This window comes from Hypanus sabinus, chromosome 20 (assembly GCF_030144855.1).
Source record: "Hypanus sabinus isolate sHypSab1 chromosome 20, sHypSab1.hap1, whole genome shotgun sequence".
Taxonomy (NCBI): Eukaryota; Metazoa; Chordata; class Chondrichthyes; order Myliobatiformes; family Dasyatidae; genus Hypanus; species Hypanus sabinus.
The window spans coordinates 66,355,397-66,374,429 of NC_082725.1; positions in this window are offsets into that span (position 1 = coordinate 66,355,397).

The following is a 19,033-nucleotide window of genomic DNA, read 5'->3' on the forward strand; positions in this document are numbered from 1 at the left end:
TAACCCTAACCCTAACCCCTAACCCTAACCCTAACCCTAACCCTAACCCTAACCCTAACCCTAACCCTAACCCTAACCCTAACCCTAACCCTAACCCTAACCCTAACCCTAACCCTAACCCTAACCCTAACCCTAACCCTAACCCTAACCCTAACCCTAACCCTAACCCTAACCCTAACCCTAACCCTAACCCTAACCCTAACCCTTGGCCCGGCCAGGCGGGGCAAATGCAACCTTCATAGCGCTCTCCGGGCCTAACTGGTTAACCGGCGCCGCGACTGACCGTACAACAATGACGTGTGTCAAACCGGCGGTAAGACGCCCGGAGCTCACGCCGGCCTCGTCGCACCTCGGGCCCGCCCGACGGGCTGGATCCGACCTTCACAGACTTCCGCCGTCAATTGGTTAACCGGCGCGGCGCCGGGAGCACGCGCCTCTGTCGGCGGTCGGCCCTCCGGTAGTGCCGCCGTGCATCGTCCGCTTCGGCCGGCAGCAGGGCCCCGAATCAGCCTTCATTCCGACTTCCGAGTTGGGACTTGGAATAATTTCGACTTCTGCCAAGGTCTCGGATCGGCGGTGGGACCTGCGGTAGTCCCACCGAAAATGCCGCCCCTCGGCCGGCACGGCCCTCCGAATACGTCCCCTCGCGGCTCACCGCAGCGGGACTTTGTCAGATTTTCGATCGGGCCGTAGCCCTATTTTTGGCGGAGGGACCTGCGGTAGTCCCACCGAAAATGCCGCCCCTCGGCCGGCACGACCCTCCGAATTCGTCCCCTCGCGTCTCCCCGCCGCGGGACTTTGCCAGAAAATCATTCGGGCAAGGTTTCGATTCGGCGGCCCGAGCACCGGTAGTCAGCCCGTATATGCTGCCCCTCGGTCGGCTTGGGCCTGCGGATACGTCCCGCTGACTGACTTCCGCCATTGGGAATTCGTCCGAAAATCCATACGGGCGACCTTGGGAAGCGTGCGGAAATACCGCCGCGCGGCCCGGGTTAACGAAGTGGGGAGGCCCGTAACGCCCGTCGACCACTCCTAAGTGGTCGAGAAAAACGCCTCCCCGTAAATCTCCGGAAACCCCGCCAATGCCCCCGTACAGAAATTGCATGTGTCAAAGGGGCGGCCGTATCTGACCCCGGCTGCCGAGCCTCTGGAACTCCTGCCCGGCTACGACCCTCAAATCCGACCCGCATCCAGACTTCCGGAGCGGACTCAGTTAACGAATTGCCACCGGGCAACTGGTTAACCGGCAGTTCTCGGACGGCTCGTTAGCCGTGCCGACCGACCCCCCCGGCCGTGCGGTGGAGCAAGACAACAGTCCCCGGGCGGGCAATCGAGTTCCCGACCGGGCCCTGGCAGATCGTTAACCGGCCCGACCGGGACAAGTCGTTAACCAACTTCGGCGTGACAAATGGTTAACCGGCCCGGCCTGGACAAGTCGTTAACCAACTTCGGCGTGACAAATGGTTAACCGGCCCGGCCGGGACAAGTCGTTAACCAACTTCGGCGTGACAAATGGTTAACCGGCCCGGCCGGGACAAGTCGTTAACCGACGTCGGCGTGACAAATGGTTAACCGGCCGGGCCGGGACAAGTCGTTAACCAGACCCGAGCCGGCACTTCGGTAACCGACCGGGTCCGGTGCTGTCATGCAGAACAGGACAGAGACTTAGGCAGCGGCCCGGCGCGGACAGTTCTTCCGTTCGCCGGCTCGGTGACAATTGGTTAACCGACCGGGCTCAGGCAAATCGTTAACCGACGTCGGCGAGACAAATGGTTAACCGGCTCGGCCGGGACAAGTCGTTAACCAACTTCGGCGTGACAAATGGTTAACCGGCCCGGCCGGGACAAGTCGTTAACCAGACCCCAGCAGGCACTGCGGTAACCGACCGGGTCCGGTGCTGACATGCAGAACAGGACAAAGACTTTGGCAGCGGCCCGGCGCGGACAGTTCTTCCGTTCGCCGGCTCGTGACAATTGGTTAACCGACCGGGCTCAGGCAAATCGTTAACCGACTTCGGCGAGACAAATGGTTAACCGGCCCGGCCGGGACAAGTCGTTAACCAGACCCGAGCCGGCACTGCGGTGACCGACCGGGACCGGTGCTGACATGCAGAACAGGACAAAGACTTAGGCAGCGGCCCGGCGCGGACAGTTCTTCCGTTCGCGCCGGCTCGTGACAATTGGTTAACCGGCCCGGCTGGGACAAATCGTTAACCGACGTCGGCGAGACAAATGGTTAACCGGCTCGGCCGGGACAAGTCGTTAACCAACTTCGGCGTGACAAATGGTTAACCGGCCCGGCCGGGACAAGTCGTTAACCAGACCCCAGCAGGCACTGCGGTAACCGACCGGGTCCGGTGCTGACATGCAGAACAGGACAAAGACTTGGGCAGCGGCCCGGCGCGGACAGTTCTTCCGTTCGCCGGCTCGGTGACAATTGGTTAACCGACCGGGCTCAGGCAAATCGTTAACCGACGTCGGCGAGACAAATGGTTAACCGGCTCGGCCGGGACAAGTCGTTAACCAACTTCGGCGTGACAAATGGTTAACCGGCCCGGCCGGGACAAGTCGTTAACCAGACCCCAGCAGGCACTGCGGTAACCGACCGGGTCCGGTGCTGACATGCAGAACAGGACAAAGACTTGGGCAGCGGCCCGGCGCGGACAGTTCTTCCGTTCGCCGGCTCGGTGACAATTGTTTAACCGACCGGGCTCAGGCAAATCGTTAACCGACGTCGGCGAGACAAATGGTTAACCGGCTCGGCCGGGACAAGTCGTTAACCAACTTCGGCGTGACAAATGGTTAACCGGCCCGGCCGGGACAAGTCGTTAACCAGACCCCAGCCGGCACTGCGGTAACCGACCGGGTCCGGTGCTGACATGCAGAACAGGACAGAGACTTAGGCAGCGGCCCGGCGCGGACAGTTCTTCCGTTCGCCGGCTCGGTGACAATTGGTTAACCGACCGGGCTCAGGCAAATCGTTAACCGACGTCGGCGAGACAAATGGTTAACCGGCTCGGCCGGGACAAGTCGTTAACCAACTTCGGCGTGACAAATGGTTAACCGGCCCGGCCGGGACAAGTCGTTAACCAGACCCCAGCCGGCACTGCGGTAACCGACCGGGTCCGGTGCTGACATGCAGAACAGGACAGAGACTTAGGCAGCGGCCCGGCGCGGACAGTTCTTCCGTTCGCCGGCTCGTGACAATTGGTTAACCGACCGGGCTCAGGCAAATCGTTAACCGACTTCGGCGAGACAAATGGTTAACCGGCCCGGCTGGGACAAATCGTTAACCGACGTCGGCGAGACAAATGGTTAACCGGCTCGGCCGGGACAAGTCGTTAACCGACTTCGGCGTGACAAATGGTTAACCGGCCGGGCCGGGACAAGTCGTTAACCAGATCCTAGCCGGCACTTCGGTAACCGACCGGGTCCGGTGCTGTCATGCAGAACAGGACAGAGACTTAGGCAGCGGCCCGGCGCGGACAGTTCTTCCGTTCGCCGGCTCGGTGACAATTGGTTAACCGACCGGGCTCAGGCAAATCGTTAACCGACGTCGGCGAGACAAATGGTTAACCGGCTCGGCCGGGACAAGTCGTTAACCAACTTCGGCGTGACAAATGGTTAACCGGCCCGGCCGGGACAAGTCGTTAACCGACTTCGGCGTGAGAAATGGTTAACCGGCCCGGCCGGGACAAGTCGTTAACCAGTCCCGAGCCGGCTCTGCGGTAACCGACCGGGTCCGGTGCTGACGGGCAGAACAGGACAAAGACTTAGGCAGCAGCCCGGCGCGAACAGTTCTTCCGTTCCCCGGCTCGTGACGATTGGTTAACCGACCTCCGGTCCACCCTCCGAAAGTGCCGCCCCTCGGTCCGAACGTCGCTCCCAACACGTCCCCCGGCTGCTCCCCGCCGCGGGACCTTGTAGGTTTTGAATTCGGCGGAAGCCGTAGTTTTGGCCGAGCGCCATAACACGAGCCCTAGCCCCAGCCCAAGCCCTAACCCATATCCTAGCCCTAGCCCTAACCCTAACCCTAACCCCAGCCGTAACCCTAACCCAGGCCCTAACCCTAACGCTAACCCTAACCCCCGCCCTAACCCTAAACCTAACCCCAGCCCTAACCCTGAACCTAACCCTAACCCTAGACCTAACCCCAGCCCTAACCCTAGCCCTGGCCCTAACCCTAACCCTAAACCTGGCCCGAACCCAATCCCCGGGCGGGCAATCGGTTTGCCCGACCGGGCCCTGGCAAATCGTTAACCAACGTCGGCGAGACAAATCGTTAACCAACGCCGGCGAGACAAATCGTTAACCAGCCCGGCCGGGACAAGTCGTTAACCAACCCTAATGCGGCGGGACTTGGAATAATTCCGACGTCTGCCGAGGACTGCGATGGGCGGTGCGACCTCCTGTAGTCCCGACGGAGGAGCCGCCCCTCGGCCGGCACGGCCCTCCGAAGACGTCCCCTCGCGGCCACCCGCCGAGGTATGACGCGTGCGGACCTGCCAGGAGCACAACCCAAACCTTAAAACTAACCCTGGCCATAGCACGAGCCCTAGCCCCAGCCCAAGCCCCAACCCATATCCTAGGCCTAGCCCTGACCCTAGCCCCAACCCTAGCCCTAACCCCAGCCCTAACCCTAAAGCTAACCCCCGCCCTAACCCGAGCCCTAGCCCCAACCCGAACGCTAAACCTAACCCTAACCCCAACCCCAACCCTAGCCCTAACCCCAGCCCTAACCCTAAAGCTAACCCCCGCCCTCACCCGAGCCCTAGCCCCGACCCGAACGCTAACCCTAACCCTAACCCCAACCCCAACCCTAACCCTAACCCTAACCCTAGCCCCAGCCCAAGCCCCAACCCATATCCTAGCCCTGACCCTAGCCCGAACCCTAACCCTAACCCTAACCCCAGCCCTAACCCTAAAGCTAACCCCAACCCTAACCCTAACCCTAGCCCCAACCCTAACGCTCACCCTAACCCCAGCCCTAACCCTAATCCTAACCCCAGCTCTAAGCCTAAGCCCCGCCCTAACCCGAGCCCTAACCCCAACCACAACCCTAACCCTAACCCTAACCCTAGCCCGAACCCAATCCCCGGGCGGGCAATCGGGTTGCCCGCCCGGGCCCTGGCAAATCGTTAACCAACGTCGGCGAGACAAGTCGTTAACCAGCCCGGCCGGGACAAGTCGTTAACCAACGTCGGCGAGACAAGTCGTTAACCAACGTCGGCGAGACAAGTCGTTAACCAGCCCGGCCGGGACAAGTCGTTAACCAGCCCGGCCGGGACAAGTCGTTAACCAACCCTAATGCGGCGGGACTTGGAATAATTCCGACGTCTGCCGAGGACTGCGATGGGCGGTGCGACCTCCTGTAGTCCCGACGGAGGAGCCGCCCCTCGGCCGGCACGGCCCTCCGAAGACGTCCCCTCGCGGCCACCCGCCGAGGTATGACGCGTGCGGACCTGCCAGGAGCACAACCCAAACCTTAAAACTAACCCTGGCCATAGCACGAGCCCTAGCCCCAGCCCAAGCCCCAACCCGTATCCTAGGCCTAGCCCTGACCCTAGCCCCAACCCTAGCCCTAACCCCAGCCCTAACCCTAAAGCTAACCCCCGCCCTAACCCGAGCCCTAGCCCCAACCCGAACGCTAAACCTAACCCTAACCCCAACCCCAACCCTAGCCCTAACCCCAGCCCTAACCCTAAAGCTAACCCCCGCCCTCACCCGAGCCCTAGCCCCAACCCGAACGCTAACCCTAACCCTAACCCCAACCCCAACCCTAACCCTAGCCCCAGCCCAAGCCCCAACCCATATCCTAGCCCTAGCCCTGACCCTAGCCCGAACCCTAACCCTAACCCTAACCCCAGCCCTAACCCTAAAGCTAACCCCAACCCTAACCCTAACCCTAGCCCCAACCCTAACGCTCACCCTAACCCCAGCCCTAACCCTAATCCTAACCCCAGCTCTAAGCCTAAGCCCCGCCCTAACCCGAGCCCTAACCCCAACCACAACCCTAACCCTAACCCTAACCCTAGCCCGAACCCAATCCCCGGGCGGGCAATCGGGTTGCCCGCCCGGGCCCTGGCAAATCGTTAACCAACGTCGGGTAGACAAGTCGTTAACCAGCCCGGCCGGGACAAGTCGTTAACCAACGTCGGCGGGACAAGTCGTTAACCAACGTCGGCGAGACAAGTCGTTAACCAGCCCGGCCGGGACAAGTCGTTAACCAGCCCGGCCGGGACAAGTCGTTAACCAACCCTAATGCGGCGGGACTTGGAATAATTTCGACGTCTGCCGAGGACTGCGATGGGCGGTGCGATCTCCTGTAGTCCCGACGGAGGAGCCGCCCCTCGGCCGGCACGGCCCTCCGAAGACGTCCCCTCGCGGCCACCCGCCGAGGTATGACGCGTGCGGACCTGCCAGGAGCACAACCCAAACCTTAAAACTAACCCTGGCTATAGCACGAGCCCTAGCCCCAGCCCAAGCCCCAACCCATATCCTAGGCCTAGCCCTGACCCTAGCCCCAACCCTAGCCCTAACCCCAGCCCTAACCCTAAAGCTAACCCCCGCCCTAACCCGAGCCCTAGCCCCAACCCGAACGCTAAACCTAACCCTAACCCCAACCCCAACCCTAGCCCTAACCCCAGCCCTAACCCTAAAGCTAACCCCCGCCCTCACCCGAGCCCTAGCCCCAACCCGAACGCTAACCCTAACCCTAACCCCAACCCCAACCCTAACCCTAGCCCCAGCCCAAGCCCCAACCCATATCCTAGCCCTAGCCCTGACCCTAGCCCGAACCCTAACCCTAACCCTAACCCCAGCCCTAACCCTAAAGCTAACCCCAACCCTAACCCTAACCCTAGCCCCAACCCTAACGCTCACCCTAACCCCAGCCCTAACCCTAATCCTAACCCCAGCTCTAAGCCTAAGCCCCGCCCTAACCCGAGCCCTAACCCCAACCACAACCCTAACCCTAACCCTAACCCTAGCCCGAACCCAATCCCCGGGCGGGCAATCGGGTTGCCCGCCCGGGCCCTGGCAAATCGTTAACCAACGTCGGGTAGACAAGTCGTTAACCAGCCCGGCCGGGACAAGTCGTTAACCAACGTCGGCGGGACAAGTCGTTAACCAACGTCGGCGAGACAAGTCGTTAACCAGCCCGGCCGGGACAAGTCGTTAACCAGCCCGGCCGGGACAAGTCGTTAACCAACCCTAATGCGGCGGGACTTGGAATAATTTCGACGTCTGCCGAGGACTGCGATGGGCGGTGCGATCTCCTGTAGTCCCGACGGAGGAGCCGCCCCTCGGCCGGCACGGCCCTCCGAAGACGTCCCCTCGCGGCCACCCGCCGAGGTATGACGCGTGCGGACCTGCCAGGAGCACAACCCAAACCTTAAAACTAACCCTGGCTATAGCACGAGCCCTAGCCCCAGCCCAAGCCCCAACCCATATCCTAGGCCTAGCCCTGACCCTAGACCCAACCCTAGCCCTAACCCCAGCCCTAACCCTAAAGCTAACCCCCGCCCTAACCCGAGCCCTAGCCCCAACCCGAACGCTAACCCTAACCCTAACACCAACCCCAACCCTAGCCCTAACCCCAGCCCTAACCCTAAAGCTAACCCCCGCCCTCACCCGAGCCCTAGCCCCAACCCGAACGCTAACCCTAACCCTAACCCCAACCCCAACCCTAACCCTAACCCTAACCCTAGCCCCAGCCCAAGCCCCAACCCATATCCTAGCCCTAGCCCTGACCCTAGCCCCAACCCTAACGCTAACCCTAACCCCAGCCCTAACCCTAACGCTAACCCTAATCCTAACCCCAGCTCTAAGCCTAACCCCCGCCCTAACCCGAGCCCTAACCCCAACCCCGACCCTAACCCTAACCCTGACCCTAACCCTAACCCTAACCCTAACCCTAACCCTAACCCTAACCCTAACCCTAACCCTAACCCTAACCCTAACCCTAACCCTAACCCTAACCCTAACCCTAACCCTAACCCTAACCCTAACCCTAGCCCGAACCCAATCCCCGGGCGGGCAATCGGGTTGCCCGACCGGGCCCTGGCAAATCGTTAACCAACGTCGGCGAGACAAGTCGTTAACCAGCCCGGCCGGGACAAGTCGTTAACCAGCCCGGCCGGGACAAGTCGTTAACCAACGTCGGCGAGACAAGTCGTTAACCAGCCCGGCCGGGACAAGTCGTTAACCAGCCCGGCCGGGACAAGTCGTTAACCAGCCCGGCCGGGACAAGTCGTTAACCAACGTCGGCGAGACAAGTCGTTAACCAGCCCGGCCTGGACAAGTCGTTAACCAACCCTAATGCGGCGGGACTTGGAATAATTCCGACGTCTGCCGAGGACTGCGATGGGCGGTGCGACCTCCTGTAGTCCCGACGGAGGAGCCGCCCCTCGGCCGGCACGGCCCTCCGAAGACGTCCCCTCGCGGCCACCCGCCGAGGTATGACGCGTGCGGACCTGCCAGGAGCACAACCCAAACCTTAAAACTAACCCTGGCCATAGCACGAGCCCTAGCCCCAGCCCAAGCCCCAACCCATATCCTAGCCCTAGCCCTGACCCTAGCCCCAACCCTAACCCTAACCCCAACCCTAACCCTAACCCCAGCCCTAACCCTAAAGCTAACCCCAACCCTAACCCTAACCCTAGCCCCAACCCTAACCCTAACCCTAGCCCCAACCCTAACCCTAACCCTAACCCTAACCCTAACCCTAACCCTAACCCTAACCCTAACCCTAACCCTAACCCTAACCCTAACCCTAACCCTAACCCTAACCCTAATGCGGGGGCCCTAACCCTAACCCTAACCCTAACCCTAACCCTAACCCTAACCCTAACCCTAACCCTAACCCTAACCCTAACCCTAACCCTAACCCTAACCCTAACCCTAACCCTAACCCTAACCCTAACCCTAACCCTAACCCTAACCCTAACCCTAACCCTAACCCTAATGCGGGGGCCCTAACCCTAACCCTAACCCTAACCCTAACCCTAACCCTAACCCTAACCCTAACCCTAACCCTAACCCTAACCCTAACCCTAACCCTAACCCTAACCCTAATGCGGGGGCCCTAACCCTAACCCTAACCCTAACCCTAACCCTAACCCTAACCCTAACCCTAACCCTAACCCTAACCCTAACCCTAACCCTAACCCCTAACCCTAACCCTAACCCTAACCCTAACCCTAACCCTAACCCTAACCCTAACCCTAACCCTAACCCTAACCCTAACCCTAACCCTAACCCTAACCCTAACCCTAACCCTAACCCTAACCCTAACCCTAACCCTAACCCTAACCCTAACCCTAACCCTAATGCGGACCCTAACCCTAATGTGGGGGCCCTAACCCTAACCCTAACCCTAACCCTAACCCTAACCCTAACCCTAACCCTAACCCTAACCCTAACCCTAACCCTAACCCTAACCCTAACCCTAACCCTAACCCTAACCCTAACCCTAACCCTAACCCTAACCCTAACCCTAACCCTAACCCTAACCCTAACCCTAACCCTAATGCGGGCCCCTAACCCTAACCCTAACCCTAACCCTAACCCCTAACCCTAACCCTAACCCTAACCCTAACCCTAACCCTAACCCTAACCCTAACCCTAACCCTAACCCTAACCCTAACCCTAACCCTAACCCTAACCCTAACCCTAACCCTAACCCTAACCCTAACCCTAACCCTAACCCTAACCCTAACCCTAACCCTAACCCTAACCCTTGGCCCGGCCAGGCGGGGCAAATGCAACCTTCATAGCGCTCTCCGGGCCTAACTGGTTAACCGGCGCCGCGACTGACCGTACAACAATGACGTGTGTCAAACCGGCGGTAAGACGCCCGGAGCTCACGCCGGCCTCGTCGCACCTCGGGCCCGCCCGACGGGCTGGATCCGACCTTCACAGACTTCCGCCGTCAATTGGTTAACCGGCGCGGCGCCGGGAGCACGCGCCTCTGTCGGCGGTCGGCCCTCCGGTAGTGCCGCCGTGCATCGTCCGCTTCGGCCGGCAGCAGGGCCCCGAATCAGCCTTCATTCCGACTTCCGAGTTGGGACTTGGAATAATTTCGACTTCTGCCAAGGTCTCGGATCGGCGGTGGGACCTGCGGTAGTCCCACCGAAAATGCCGCCCCTCGGCCGGCACGGCCCTCCGAATACGTCCCCTCGCGGCTCACCGCAGCGGGACTTTGTCAGATTTTCGATCGGGCCGTAGCCCTATTTTTGGCGGAGGGACCTGCGGTAGTCCCACCGAAAATGCCGCCCCTCGGCCGGCACGACCCTCCGAATTCGTCCCCTCGCGTCTCCCCGCCGCGGGACTTTGCCAGAAAATCATTCGGGCAAGGTTTCGATTCGGCGGCCCGAGCACCGGTAGTCAGCCCGTATATGCTGCCCCTCGGTCGGCTTGGGCCTGCGGATACGTCCCGCTGACTGACTTCCGCCATTGGGAATTCGTCCGAAAATCCATACGGGCGACCTTGGGAAGCGTGCGGAAATACCGCCGCGCGGCCCGGGTTAACGAAGTGGGGAGGCCCGTAACGCCCGTCGACCACTCCTAAGTGGTCGAGAAAAACGCCTCCCCGTAAATCTCCGGAAACCCCGCCAATGCCCCCGTACAGAAATTGCATGTGTCAAAGGGGCGGCCGTATCTGACCCCGGCTGCCGAGCCTCTGGAACTCCTGCCCGGCTACGACCCTCAAATCCGACCCGCATCCAGACTTCCGGAGCGGACTCAGTTAACGAATTGCCACCGGGCAACTGGTTAACCGGCAGTTCTCGGACGGCTCGTTAGCCGTGCCGACCGACCCCCCCGGCCGTGCGGTGGAGCAAGACAACAGTCCCCGGGCGGGCAATCGAGTTCCCGACCGGGCCCTGGCAGATCGTTAACCGGCCCGACCGGGACAAGTCGTTAACCAACTTCGGCGTGACAAATGGTTAACCGGCCCGGCCTGGACAAGTCGTTAACCAACTTCGGCGTGACAAATGGTTAACCGGCCCGGCCGGGACAAGTCGTTAACCAACTTCGGCGTGACAAATGGTTAACCGGCCCGGCCGGGACAAGTCGTTAACCGACGTCGGCGTGACAAATGGTTAACCGGCCGGGCCGGGACAAGTCGTTAACCAGACCCGAGCCGGCACTTCGGTAACCGACCGGGTCCGGTGCTGTCATGCAGAACAGGACAGAGACTTAGGCAGCGGCCCGGCGCGGACAGTTCTTCCGTTCGCCGGCTCGGTGACAATTGGTTAACCGACCGGGCTCAGGCAAATCGTTAACCGACGTCGGCGAGACAAATGGTTAACCGGCTCGGCCGGGACAAGTCGTTAACCAACTTCGGCGTGACAAATGGTTAACCGGCCCGGCCGGGACAAGTCGTTAACCAGACCCCAGCAGGCACTGCGGTAACCGACCGGGTCCGGTGCTGACATGCAGAACAGGACAAAGACTTTGGCAGCGGCCCGGCGCGGACAGTTCTTCCGTTCGCCGGCTCGTGACAATTGGTTAACCGACCGGGCTCAGGCAAATCGTTAACCGACTTCGGCGAGACAAATGGTTAACCGGCCCGGCCGGGACAAGTCGTTAACCAGACCCGAGCCGGCACTGCGGTGACCGACCGGGACCGGTGCTGACATGCAGAACAGGACAAAGACTTAGGCAGCGGCCCGGCGCGGACAGTTCTTCCGTTCGCGCCGGCTCGTGACAATTGGTTAACCGGCCCGGCTGGGACAAATCGTTAACCGACGTCGGCGAGACAAATGGTTAACCGGCTCGGCCGGGACAAGTCGTTAACCAACTTCGGCGTGACAAATGGTTAACCGGCCCGGCCGGGACAAGTCGTTAACCAGACCCCAGCAGGCACTGCGGTAACCGACCGGGTCCGGTGCTGACATGCAGAACAGGACAAAGACTTGGGCAGCGGCCCGGCGCGGACAGTTCTTCCGTTCGCCGGCTCGGTGACAATTGGTTAACCGACCGGGCTCAGGCAAATCGTTAACCGACGTCGGCGAGACAAATGGTTAACCGGCTCGGCCGGGACAAGTCGTTAACCAACTTCGGCGTGACAAATGGTTAACCGGCCCGGCCGGGACAAGTCGTTAACCAGACCCCAGCAGGCACTGCGGTAACCGACCGGGTCCGGTGCTGACATGCAGAACAGGACAAAGACTTGGGCAGCGGCCCGGCGCGGACAGTTCTTCCGTTCGCCGGCTCGGTGACAATTGTTTAACCGACCGGGCTCAGGCAAATCGTTAACCGACGTCGGCGAGACAAATGGTTAACCGGCTCGGCCGGGACAAGTCGTTAACCAACTTCGGCGTGACAAATGGTTAACCGGCCCGGCCGGGACAAGTCGTTAACCAGACCCCAGCCGGCACTGCGGTAACCGACCGGGTCCGGTGCTGACATGCAGAACAGGACAGAGACTTAGGCAGCGGCCCGGCGCGGACAGTTCTTCCGTTCGCCGGCTCGGTGACAATTGGTTAACCGACCGGGCTCAGGCAAATCGTTAACCGACGTCGGCGAGACAAATGGTTAACCGGCTCGGCCGGGACAAGTCGTTAACCAACTTCGGCGTGACAAATGGTTAACCGGCCCGGCCGGGACAAGTCGTTAACCAGACCCCAGCCGGCACTGCGGTAACCGACCGGGTCCGGTGCTGACATGCAGAACAGGACAGAGACTTAGGCAGCGGCCCGGCGCGGACAGTTCTTCCGTTCGCCGGCTCGTGACAATTGGTTAACCGACCGGGCTCAGGCAAATCGTTAACCGACTTCGGCGAGACAAATGGTTAACCGGCCCGGCTGGGACAAATCGTTAACCGACGTCGGCGAGACAAATGGTTAACCGGCTCGGCCGGGACAAGTCGTTAACCGACTTCGGCGTGACAAATGGTTAACCGGCCGGGCCGGGACAAGTCGTTAACCAGATCCTAGCCGGCACTTCGGTAACCGACCGGGTCCGGTGCTGTCATGCAGAACAGGACAGAGACTTAGGCAGCGGCCCGGCGCGGACAGTTCTTCCGTTCGCCGGCTCGGTGACAATTGGTTAACCGACCGGGCTCAGGCAAATCGTTAACCGACGTCGGCGAGACAAATGGTTAACCGGCTCGGCCGGGACAAGTCGTTAACCAACTTCGGCGTGACAAATGGTTAACCGGCCCGGCCGGGACAAGTCGTTAACCGACTTCGGCGTGAGAAATGGTTAACCGGCCCGGCCGGGACAAGTCGTTAACCAGTCCCGAGCCGGCTCTGCGGTAACCGACCGGGTCCGGTGCTGACGGGCAGAACAGGACAAAGACTTAGGCAGCAGCCCGGCGCGAACAGTTCTTCCGTTCCCCGGCTCGTGACGATTGGTTAACCGACCTCCGGTCCACCCTCCGAAAGTGCCGCCCCTCGGTCCGAACGTCGCTCCCAACACGTCCCCCGGCTGCTCCCCGCCGCGGGACCTTGTAGGTTTTGAATTCGGCGGAAGCCGTAGTTTTGGCCGAGCGCCATAACACGAGCCCTAGCCCCAGCCCAAGCCCTAACCCATATCCTAGCCCTAGCCCTAACCCTAACCCTAACCCCAGCCGTAACCCTAACCCAGGCCCTAACCCTAACGCTAACCCTAACCCCCGCCCTAACCCTAAACCTAACCCCAGCCCTAACCCTGAACCTAACCCTAACCCTAGACCTAACCCCAGCCCTAACCCTAGCCCTGGCCCTAACCCTAACCCTAAACCTGGCCCGAACCCAATCCCCGGGCGGGCAATCGGTTTGCCCGACCGGGCCCTGGCAAATCGTTAACCAACGTCGGCGAGACAAATCGTTAACCAACGCCGGCGAGACAAATCGTTAACCAGCCCGGCCGGGACAAGTCGTTAACCAACCCTAATGCGGCGGGACTTGGAATAATTCCGACGTCTGCCGAGGACTGCGATGGGCGGTGCGACCTCCTGTAGTCCCGACGGAGGAGCCGCCCCTCGGCCGGCACGGCCCTCCGAAGACGTCCCCTCGCGGCCACCCGCCGAGGTATGACGCGTGCGGACCTGCCAGGAGCACAACCCAAACCTTAAAACTAACCCTGGCCATAGCACGAGCCCTAGCCCCAGCCCAAGCCCCAACCCATATCCTAGGCCTAGCCCTGACCCTAGCCCCAACCCTAGCCCTAACCCCAGCCCTAACCCTAAAGCTAACCCCCGCCCTAACCCGAGCCCTAGCCCCAACCCGAACGCTAAACCTAACCCTAACCCCAACCCCAACCCTAGCCCTAACCCCAGCCCTAACCCTAAAGCTAACCCCCGCCCTCACCCGAGCCCTAGCCCCGACCCGAACGCTAACCCTAACCCTAACCCCAACCCCAACCCTAACCCTAACCCTAACCCTAGCCCCAGCCCAAGCCCCAACCCATATCCTAGCCCTGACCCTAGCCCGAACCCTAACCCTAACCCTAACCCCAGCCCTAACCCTAAAGCTAACCCCAACCCTAACCCTAACCCTAGCCCCAACCCTAACGCTCACCCTAACCCCAGCCCTAACCCTAATCCTAACCCCAGCTCTAAGCCTAAGCCCCGCCCTAACCCGAGCCCTAACCCCAACCACAACCCTAACCCTAACCCTAACCCTAGCCCGAACCCAATCCCCGGGCGGGCAATCGGGTTGCCCGCCCGGGCCCTGGCAAATCGTTAACCAACGTCGGCGAGACAAGTCGTTAACCAGCCCGGCCGGGACAAGTCGTTAACCAACGTCGGCGAGACAAGTCGTTAACCAACGTCGGCGAGACAAGTCGTTAACCAGCCCGGCCGGGACAAGTCGTTAACCAGCCCGGCCGGGACAAGTCGTTAACCAACCCTAATGCGGCGGGACTTGGAATAATTCCGACGTCTGCCGAGGACTGCGATGGGCGGTGCGACCTCCTGTAGTCCCGACGGAGGAGCCGCCCCTCGGCCGGCACGGCCCTCCGAAGACGTCCCCTCGCGGCCACCCGCCGAGGTATGACGCGTGCGGACCTGCCAGGAGCACAACCCAAACCTTAAAACTAACCCTGGCCATAGCACGAGCCCTAGCCCCAGCCCAAGCCCCAACCCGTATCCTAGGCCTAGCCCTGACCCTAGCCCCAACCCTAGCCCTAACCCCAGCCCTAACCCTAAAGCTAACCCCCGCCCTAACCCGAGCCCTAGCCCCAACCCGAACGCTAAACCTAACCCTAACCCCAACCCCAACCCTAGCCCTAACCCCAGCCCTAACCCTAAAGCTAACCCCCGCCCTCACCCGAGCCCTAGCCCCAACCCGAACGCTAACCCTAACCCTAACCCCAACCCCAACCCTAACCCTAGCCCCAGCCCAAGCCCCAACCCATATCCTAGCCCTAGCCCTGACCCTAGCCCGAACCCTAACCCTAACCCTAACCCCAGCCCTAACCCTAAAGCTAACCCCAACCCTAACCCTAACCCTAGCCCCAACCCTAACGCTCACCCTAACCCCAGCCCTAACCCTAATCCTAACCCCAGCTCTAAGCCTAAGCCCCGCCCTAACCCGAGCCCTAACCCCAACCACAACCCTAACCCTAACCCTAACCCTAGCCCGAACCCAATCCCCGGGCGGGCAATCGGGTTGCCCGCCCGGGCCCTGGCAAATCGTTAACCAACGTCGGGTAGACAAGTCGTTAACCAGCCCGGCCGGGACAAGTCGTTAACCAACGTCGGCGGGACAAGTCGTTAACCAACGTCGGCGAGACAAGTCGTTAACCAGCCCGGCCGGGACAAGTCGTTAACCAGCCCGGCCGGGACAAGTCGTTAACCAACCCTAATGCGGCGGGACTTGGAATAATTTCGACGTCTGCCGAGGACTGCGATGGGCGGTGCGATCTCCTGTAGTCCCGACGGAGGAGCCGCCCCTCGGCCGGCACGGCCCTCCGAAGACGTCCCCTCGCGGCCACCCGCCGAGGTATGACGCGTGCGGACCTGCCAGGAGCACAACCCAAACCTTAAAACTAACCCTGGCTATAGCACGAGCCCTAGCCCCAGCCCAAGCCCCAACCCATATCCTAGGCCTAGCCCTGACCCTAGACCCAACCCTAGCCCTAACCCCAGCCCTAACCCTAAAGCTAACCCCCGCCCTAACCCGAGCCCTAGCCCCAACCCGAACGCTAACCCTAACCCTAACACCAACCCCAACCCTAGCCCTAACCCCAGCCCTAACCCTAAAGCTAACCCCCGCCCTCACCCGAGCCCTAGCCCCAACCCGAACGCTAACCCTAACCCTAACCCCAACCCCAACCCTAACCCTAACCCTAACCCTAGCCCCAGCCCAAGCCCCAACCCATATCCTAGCCCTAGCCCTGACCCTAGCCCCAACCCTAACGCTAACCCTAACCCCAGCCCTAACCCTAACGCTAACCCTAATCCTAACCCCAGCTCTAAGCCTAACCCCCGCCCTAACCCGAGCCCTAACCCCAACCCCGACCCTAACCCTAACCCTGACCCTAACCCTAACCCTAACCCTAACCCTAACCCTAACCCTAACCCTAACCCTAACCCTAACCCTAACCCTAACCCTAACCCTAACCCTAACCCTAACCCTAACCCTAACCCTAACCCTAACCCTAGCCCGAACCCAATCCCCGGGCGGGCAATCGGGTTGCCCGACCGGGCCCTGGCAAATCGTTAACCAACGTCGGCGAGACAAGTCGTTAACCAGCCCGGCCGGGACAAGTCGTTAACCAGCCCGGCCGGGACAAGTCGTTAACCAACGTCGGCGAGACAAGTCGTTAACCAGCCCGGCCGGGACAAGTCGTTAACCAGCCCGGCCGGGACAAGTCGTTAACCAGCCCGGCCGGGACAAGTCGTTAACCAACGTCGGCGAGACAAGTCGTTAACCAGCCCGGCCTGGACAAGTCGTTAACCAACCCTAATGCGGCGGGACTTGGAATAATTCCGACGTCTGCCGAGGACTGCGATGGGCGGTGCGACCTCCTGTAGTCCCGACGGAGGAGCCGCCCCTCGGCCGGCACGGCCCTCCGAAGACGTCCCCTCGCGGCCACCCGCCGAGGTATGACGCGTGCGGACCTGCCAGGAGCACAACCCAAACCTTAAAACTAACCCTGGCCATAGCACGAGCCCTAGCCCCAGCCCAAGCCCCAACCCATATCCTAGCCCTAGCCCTGACCCTAGCCCCAACCCTAACCCTAACCCCAACCCTAACCCTAACCCCAGCCCTAACCCTAAAGCTAACCCCAACCCTAACCCTAACCCTAGCCCCAACCCTAACCCTAACCCTAGCCCCAACCCTAACCCTAACCCTAACCCTAACCCTAACCCTAACCCTAACCCTAACCCTAACCCTAACCCTAGCCCGAACCCAATCCCCGGGCGGGCAATCGGGTTGCCCGACCGGGCCCTGGCAAATCGTTAACCAACGTCGGCGAGACAAGTCGTTAACCAGCCCTGCCGGGACAAGTCGTTAACCAGCCCTGCCGGGACAAGTCGTTAACCAACGTCGGCGAGACAAGTCGTTAACCAGCCCGGCCGGGACAAGTCGTTAACCAACCCTAATGCGGCGGGACTTGGAATAATTCCGACGTCTGCCGAGGACTGCGATGGGCGGTGCGACCTCCTGTAGTCCCGACGGAGGAGCCGCCCCTCGGCCGGCACGGCCCTCCGAAGACGCCCCCTCGCGGCAGCCCGCCGAGCTATGGCGCGCGGGGACCTGCCAGGAGCACAAGCCAAACCTTAACCCTAACCCTGGCACTAACCCTAACCCTAACCCTGACGCCAGCCCTAACCCTAACACTAGCCCTAACTAACCCTAACCCTCACCCTCACCCTAAAACGCCCAGTCTTTGTAACTGGGCGTACGTCGGTCCCGCAGCGGCGCGCGGCTAATTCGCCCCTGGACCTGCTAGCACCTTCTGCGAATACCGGCGAAGACGCTGACCCAGCCAGCCAGCCAGCCAGCCAACGCGCTCGTCTGTGCCGGCACACTGCAGCTCGGCAACCGGGGAGCCCACAGCCAAGCCCTCGCGAGGCTGCTGTAGCTGGCCCACCCACCCACCCACCTCCCCCAAAGACGGGTCGTGTGGGAGCCAGGTGTCCGGACCCGGGCTGCGGTTAACCATTTACCCGCGTGCAATTCGTTAACCGACTCTGCTTCGGAAGTCCCGATGCGGGACGGATTTGCCGGCCGCTGCCGGCCCGGAGTTCCAGAGACCCGGCCGCCGGGGTCAGATTCGGCCGCCCCTTTGACACATGCAATTTCTGTACGGGGGCATTGGCGGGGTTCCCGGAGATATATGGGGAGGCGTTTTTCTCGACCACCTAGGAGTGGTCGACAGGCGGTACGGGCCTCCCCACTTCGTTAACCCGGGCCGCGCGGCGGCATTTACGGGCGAACGGCGACTTCGCCCGTCCGTCCGGCCGGACGGATTTTCCCACCGATTCCCACTGGCGGAAGTCCGCATGGGGACCGATTCGGTGGCCTCTGCCGGCCGGGGGGTCGCCCTCCTCGGGCAGCCTGCCGGTGCCCGGGCCGCCGAGTCGGAACCTTGGCCGAATGAATTTCGGACAAATGCCCCGATGCGGAAGTCCGTAAGGGGGCCGATTCGGAGGGCTGTGCCGGCCGGCGACACTTTCGGCCGGACCACCGGAGCTCCCCGCGAGTCCCGACTCCGAGACTTGTAGTCCCGGGCGGGCGGGCGGGAGCCACGGTCGAGGCGCGGCATCCGTCCACGGTGGGACCACCACCAGCGGAGGGCCGCCCGTCGACCGAGGCGAGCTAGCTCCGGTCGAACGCAGCGGCGCCGGTTAACGAAGAGGCGCCTGAATTTGCCGCCCACACCGACAACACTAATTATGCCCATCGGCGCGCCGCGAAGTCGGCTGGGCAACTCGTTAACCAACCCGATCTGCGCGCAGCAGCTGGCCCGGGCAACTGGTTAACCGAGCCGGACTTCCTGATTCGGCGTGCACCAAGTCCGGGCGGGGCAACTCGTTAACCGACGCACCGTCTGTACCAGCAGCCGCGGCCAAGTCCGGGCGGGGCAACTCGTTA